The sequence below is a fragment of the Dermacentor silvarum genome, chromosome 8 (assembly GCF_013339745.2).
Source record: "Dermacentor silvarum isolate Dsil-2018 chromosome 8, BIME_Dsil_1.4, whole genome shotgun sequence".
Classification (NCBI taxonomy): Eukaryota; Metazoa; Arthropoda; class Arachnida; order Ixodida; family Ixodidae; genus Dermacentor; species Dermacentor silvarum.
Window position 1 is genome coordinate 98,107,116 of NC_051161.1, and position 7,351 is coordinate 98,114,466.

The window sequence follows — 7,351 nt, forward strand, 5'->3', positions numbered from 1 at the left end:
CATCCATGTTCCTGAGCCTTTCTTCAAAACTAATTTTGCTTTGTGCTTCTCTGACTTCAAAAGAGGCCCAACCCATGTCTCCATGCATTGCCTCATTTGTCGTATTACCGTGTGCTCCCAAAGCCAACTGGCCTACTGATCTTTGGTTAACTTCCAAACCCGCCAATATATCCGATTTTAAGCATATAATGGCATTTGCGAATGTTAGCGCTGGCACCATCACTCCTTTCCAGATTCCACGCACCACCTCATACTTATTGTGGCCCCACAGTGCTCTGTGTTTCATAATGCTGCATTCCGCTTCCCCTTTATTTTCAGATTATCTTGGTGGTTGCTTGAGTAATTCTTTCCTTCGTTTATGTGTACGCCGAGGTACTTATATTGCTTCACTATGTGTATTACTTGCTGTTGAATTGACACCACGAAGTTACTCGTGTGTTCATTAAAGATAATAATCCCTGATTTCTCTGTGCTAAACATAAGGCCTAGATTTGTCGCTGCGTTCCCACAGATATTCGCAAGTATCTGTAAATCTTTTTTATTGTCCACTAGTAGCACAATGTCGTCTGCGTACATCAGTCCAGGCACCTTCTGTTGCACCATTTGTCCATTACGCATGTAGGATAAATCAAAACCAAATTCGCTGTTTTCCAGTCGTCTTTCTATGCCCTTGACGTAAAGCGTGAACAACAATGGTGACAGAGGGCATCCTTGCTTCAATCCTTGGTGAATTCCCACCATTTCATTTCCTTTTCGGCCTTCCCATGCCACTTGTACTTGGATGTCTCGATATATCTCCCTCAGCAGCTCCACGAAATCGTCATCTATGCCTTCGTATTGAAGAATATCCCACAACAATTCCCTGTCTACGTTGTCATAAGCTCCTTTAATATCTAGAAATGCTATCCATAAAGGTCGATCTTTTCTGAGCTACTGAAATCTCTATGCACTGAGTTAGTACAAACATATTGTCTTCTAAGCGTCTGCCTGGCCTGAAACCATTCTGTAGTTCCCCCAATACACCGTTTTCCTCCACCCACTTCGACAGTTCTAATTTTATGGCTTGCATTGCCATTCTCTATATCACCGACGTTACTGTAACTGGCCTGTACGAGCTCGTCTTATCCTTATCTCCTTTGCCTTTGTAGATGAGATTCATCTTGCTTTCACGCCATCCAACGGGAATATTCTTTGTTCTAATCACTTGCTCTATGGCATTAGTCAGCAGTGCCTTGCTTTTTGGACCGAGGTTTTTGATTAGCTGTATTGGGATTTCATCGGGTCCTGCTGCCGTGTTGTTAGGGAGATTTTCTGCTGCCCTTTTCCAATAAAAGCTTTCTATGCTGAATTTTGATCTCTCAGGCCTCTCTGTTGTTGCTGGATCTGTTGTCTGAACTACGCTTTTTCTCGTACCGAAGTTATGCCTGATAACGTCTGTGATGTACCGCAGCGCATCATCACCTTCATAGATGTTACCGTCTTCATCCCTTATAGCCGTTTGCGAGTTTCTAGTTGGAGCTCCGAGTGCTTGTATATGGTTCCAGAATCTTTTTGGGGCGCCTTTGCCTCTTTTGTGAATGTTATGCACCCAACGTTCACTTGCGCATTTAATTTTCTCTTGCACGAGCTCACTCGCAACCCTTTTCTTTTCTCGGTATGTATTCCATCTCAGGAGCACCTCTTCTTCTTGTAATCCCAACTTTTTGGCTTCTCGATGAACCCTAGATGCCTCTTTACACTCTTCCATAGCTTGTTTAATTTCCTAATACGGATTTCTTAATACGGACACACAACGCCATCTATTGAGCAATTCATAAAACTAGACGTGGCTATCTACTACGACGGGGATGAACGGGTGCCGCTATAAGGAGCTTCGCCCCTAAAAATATTCGTCGGCCTTCTACTCTGTGAAGATGAACCATCACAACAAAAGGAGGGTATGCATACTCGCTCACAGTGCTAAACGCAGGCCGTTTTTCCTTGATTAAATATTCCTTGCACGTACCGCGAAATCTAAGTTCACCAAGGTTTTCTTCACTAGTATACCGTAATGTTCATTCAACCCTTCCAAGGCATTGTGTCGCTGTTCTTCGGAGCGGATCACACTGATCAGGGACTGGTTGTTGTCGAAGTACAAACACTGGCGTTCGATGCCTCGAGTTTGCTCGGTGGCGTGGTTAGCAGCATCCGCCCGCCACTGCCGCTTGCGATTGTTCAAATTCAAATTGCTTCAAAATTAAATCTGTCCATCACGTAAGACAATCAATGGCTCGTACGTGCTTAAACATAGGCTCCTACTCCCTTAAACGTGGCCTCCCCATTACGATGACAGAACAGAAGTGAAATTCTGCGCTGGAATGATGAGCGGCAACGCAGCCGGCTGTGAAAGAAGACAACGACGAACGCGGGAGCAATGGCACGAGCGCGTTCGCGCGGTTGCGCCTAGGTGCGACAACGTTCCAACTGTAGAAGAAGACGACGACGTTCGAGCTTCTGCTGATGATGATAGTTTCTGCGAACAGACAAGAACGGCTCAGGCTAAAGATTCACACAGGCGATCATCGCTTGTAAAAACATGTTTCATGTCAAGGTGAACGCGAAGGGTCCCTTCATTCGTGCGATGGCATAAAACTGAAACCCAAGCTCCCTCACACTGACTTTTACACCTATATGGCTGCGTTGTTCATGTGCGTCATTGCTTGGGCTTACGTTAACTGCTCTGCATACGTGAAGTGGCCTAGAGGCTGCTAACGTCTGCTGCCAATCTAAATTCAGAATGCGCCGCTGCCTGTTTATTTCTGCATGCACGCTTAACATACTTGGGAAATGTGAATAGGCGCGAGATTTTTGTACAAAGCAAGATTGCAATCGTATCTGCTCCCATATAATAAAGCCAAGACATCTTTCTCTACAATGCCGGGTCTTCCGTGGCCGCTGGCTGCTGCGGGGTCAGTCGGTATGTCGAGGATATATTATATTTGTGCTCGATAGGGGGACAGTGCGAAAAAAACCGACAAGAAGACAACAAGGGAGACACACACCAGTGCTGACTGACGACTGAATCAGGCGGTGGACAGTCGGGCTAGTTTCGATATCGGCAATAAAGCGTCGCCATGGCACTGGTAGCCAAAGGAAAATTCAGTAATTTTTGCATATGTGGCTCTATCTTTTCAACCCACATAGCAATAACGGAAAGGCATGCACTTATATGTAGAAATAAAATCTGTTGTTGGCTATTTTCTTTTTTTATCATGTTACATCTTTATTTAGTCGCTTCACATGCTGCGCCAACGGGCGGCGCTTTCGCTCTTATCGCTTCGGCTGCCATTCGGTTCGTCTGCTCCTGCCGCTCTCTGCACCTCTGCACATGTGCACGCCTTTGCCTTCTATTGTGCGCTGCAACATTTTGTTTCTGCATCCGCCGGTGGCTCCAGCGATGTACTAAAAACATAAGAAAGGCCACAAGACGTTTCCGCGCGGCTCTATATGGTTGACGAGCACAGGAAGGGACAGCAGGGCCACTTTTTTCCGCTTCCAAGAGAATGAAAGGCAAGCACGCTTTTTATGCAGTTGCTATAGCGAATAGCCGCTAACCTTATCTAAACGGCTGTAAGACGAAATGAAGGGTATTCCATACGCGGTATATTTCTCGGGGTGTGTAAATACATTGAAGTTACCTATCCACAACAGCTTATGAGACGAGTGAGTGCTAGCTCAACCGCTGGCGGAAATTGCGTTTCGTTATACCTCGGCGACTGCTGTTCGCTTAATGGAATAAACTGATAACTTTGCTGGAGATCCTTGAATGCTTGCTGCACGGATGAAGGAATTAAGTTAGAGACTTGCCTGTTTTTTGTTAGACACTGCAAGTCACCTAGAGCATCACAAGGTGCGGAGACCAATTGAAGGTGCACTGCGCTAGTGCAGGAATTAAGCACTGCAAGCGCCGTTTCCATCGCGTTCCCGCTACGGCGCCGAGTGCATTTTACGTGCCCCGCGAAATGTGTCGCGAAAAAAATGAAAAGAAAAAGAAAATACCTGCTTGTCTGTTCTTTATCGAATATTCATATGCGATGTGCGATGTTCGCGGTTGTTAACTGTGAACTAAGCAGGCGAGCAGTTTTTGTTCAGAACGAACGAATTTACCTTTGGGTCAAGTCGCGCTGGCGCGCCATGCGTACGAAGGTGCTTACGTCGGCGCTGAGCGAGCCACGCGCTCCGATGTTCCCGCAAGTCTCCCTGTGCAAAACAAATTGGTCTATAATAGGAAATGCTCATAGACCGTTTACCGGTGGCTTACAACTTTTGGAAGATCGCCTTCCAGTAATAGGCGTTCTGCAGAACTAGGAAGACAAGGCGTATAAAAATAGGTTTAACAATCTAATCCGTCAGTGCCCTATTGACAAGTGAATAGGAAATTTAGTGATGAGTATAATTTAGCTGTAAGAAACTGATCAGTGTTTTCATACAGCTGTTGAGAAAGCAGCATTACCAAACCTGTTATTGGCAATATAGTAGCAGTTAAAATAAGAACTTGCATTGTTAAATCTTTGTGCCATATTTTTAGCATAAATCCTACAATAAAATATAATAAGAGTTGACGTACACGAATTGTGAAAAGAGTGCTGAAATTTGTTCCTGCAATTGCGTTGTGTGTAAGCATAAAACTTATATTACTTTCATTTTTTTCCAGACCAGCGCTCCCGCTCGGATAACTCCACCTCGTCTGCGTTAGGGTATGGGAAATGTGCTGCCGTCAGTCTTTCAACCGGTCTCGCTTAATGATATTTGTTTCATGAGTAATCACAGATAACTGCTGCGACAAACAATTTGCGTTGGTAAGATTGCCTCATGTGAAGTAAAAAAACATGACTTTTTTTATTCAGAAATTGTAAGAAGCTTTATGTATATGCGCCTGTAGAATTTGCAGTTTGTACTGTATATGCGAGATACTCAGGTCTGCAATATTTTTTTGTGTATTGTATCTCTTGCTGTACAAATGGTGCTAATTAAATCGCAAAATAAAGCACATTTCACTGCCTGTTATTCTCCTGCCGAAACGCAATAGCCACACGCTATAGCATGCTGGCTCACGTATCATGACGGAATAGGGTAAAATTCTAGCAAACACAAATGTACTGCTGGCATTTATTCAGTACACGAGCCACACACGCAAAAGAAAATTGTCATTACAGAAAGAACAGGCTGAAAATGACAGCTGTTAGAATAATGCAGACTGTAGCAGCAAACGAAACTCGTGCTAGTTTCCTTTTTCGCCTGCTGAGAAAATCGCACACTCGTCGAGCGCATTGCAGATAAGCGGGATGGCCGCCTCTCCCTCGCGCATCAGCAAAACCGTTGCCATAGCAGCAGGCTTAATTTTTTTTTTCATTTTTTTATAAGCATGGCCTACCAAGCACCAGGGGAGAAATTGGCGCTCATGATGTAATTTCCGTTTACCTGGGGGGTGTAACAGCTGATCTAGCCGTGACTGAATTCTTTATTCAGAAAGCAACACATATATACCAAAAGAAAAAAAAAGAAAAGGGTAGATCACTGCGCATGGGCAAAAATAGAGACCCATTAGGTTTAGATTTCCCGCGAAATATGACGGTTGATGAGATATGTTAGTTCTACCTCAGACAAGGCCACAAGACGCACCATTCATTGCAATGGCAGCAGCCTCAAAGATTTCTCGTGCACACGCGTCATGGTAGCGTTTGCGGATCGTGCACTGCGAAAAGTCAAGTCCCGGATTACTGCACACATCACAAACACTGTTGTGTAAGGCCAAGTTGCTGCCAGTACGGGAGCGAAGGCTATAGGCATGCTCTCTTAAGCGATCGTTTAGGCAACAACCTGTCTGTCCCATGTAGGAGCGTCCACAGGGAAGAGGCACCTCGTACACCACGCTTGCTTTGCACTGGACGAATGGTGTGGCATGATTCTTTTTACAAGCTGGTTGTTCAGATTGTTCCTGGTTGACCTGACGGCAAAGTCGACCTATCTTGTTAGGCGCGGACAAAACTACACGAACAGCTGCAAGCTGAGCGATTCTATTTATGCTGTGGGAGACGCCATAAATATAAGGTATGAAGGCATACCTGCTTCTGCCGCCGTCTGGCTGCTTCACGGGCGACAGTTTTGCACACTTTTCAAGTAGTTTTTCCGCGACGCTGGTGAGGAGTGGACACGGGTATCCTGCACTGAGCAGCCTCTCCACTTGGGAACAGAAGCCGGTGTGCACCTGGTGGTAGCAGGAGCGCTGAAGAGCGTTTCCCAGCGTGGCTGAGGCAACACCTCTCTTGATGAGCTTACTGTGGGCCGAGCTGAACGGAAGATGGCCCATCTTTGAGTGAGGAGCATACTCCCAACAAACGTGATCCTGCTTTCACATTAGCTTGAGGTCCAGGAAATGAAGGCTGCTATTCTCAGGATACTTCTTAGTCAGTGTGTAGACATTGAGGATTTCACCGAACTTGGCGTAAACTTCCTAGAATGGAGTATGGGCGTCGCGATGACCTTGTTCAAGAACAATTAGAAAATCGTCCACATAACGAAAAACCTTCTGAGCAGACTCCTGCAGAGAGGATAGCGAGGCGTGCAAATGCCGGTCAAAATTAGTCACCACCAGATCACTTAATAAGGGCGCAATACAGGAGCCTATGCAAACTCCCTATTTATGAATGTGCGGTTCGTCCATGAAGTTGATCACCGTCGCACGTAAGTATAGTTTCAAGGCTTCGAGGAAGTCAGTTGAAGAAATGGCGCATTCGTTTTGAAATCTCAAGACACCATACGTGTCGACGGCGTCTTCAACGACCTCGCAGATCATGTCCTGGCGCAGCGAAAAATATAGGTCCTTGATGTTGATCGAGAAGAAATTCAAAAAACCAGCATGCTGCTTAGCCAAGTAATCAGAGACGGTCAATAAGTGTCTTATGAGAAAGACGATCATCGACAGGAAGTACACCTAGGTGCACTTACAGAAAGTTTCCCAGCAGCCGCTGCCAAGTGCCTCGCTCGGAGACAATAGCGTGCAAAGGGCAGCCTTCTTTGTGAGTTTTTTCAGCAAAAAAAGATGTTCAGGGTGAGGCGTTCGCTTTTCTTCAAAAAAGCTGCGAGCTTAGTCAACCCCAGCCTGCTGCACAACGCTACACTTTCCTTCTTGAGCGTCTCCGGTTTCTTTCCCTTGAACCGAGACAAATTCTCTGTTACGGCTTCTTGGGATTTTCTTTGGTAGTCACCGGCATTGAACATGGCGAAGCCACCTTCCTTGTCGGACAGGAGTATTCGCAACCCAGCTGACTTTAAAACTTAACAACAGGAGCCACACGCCTGCCTGCCACAG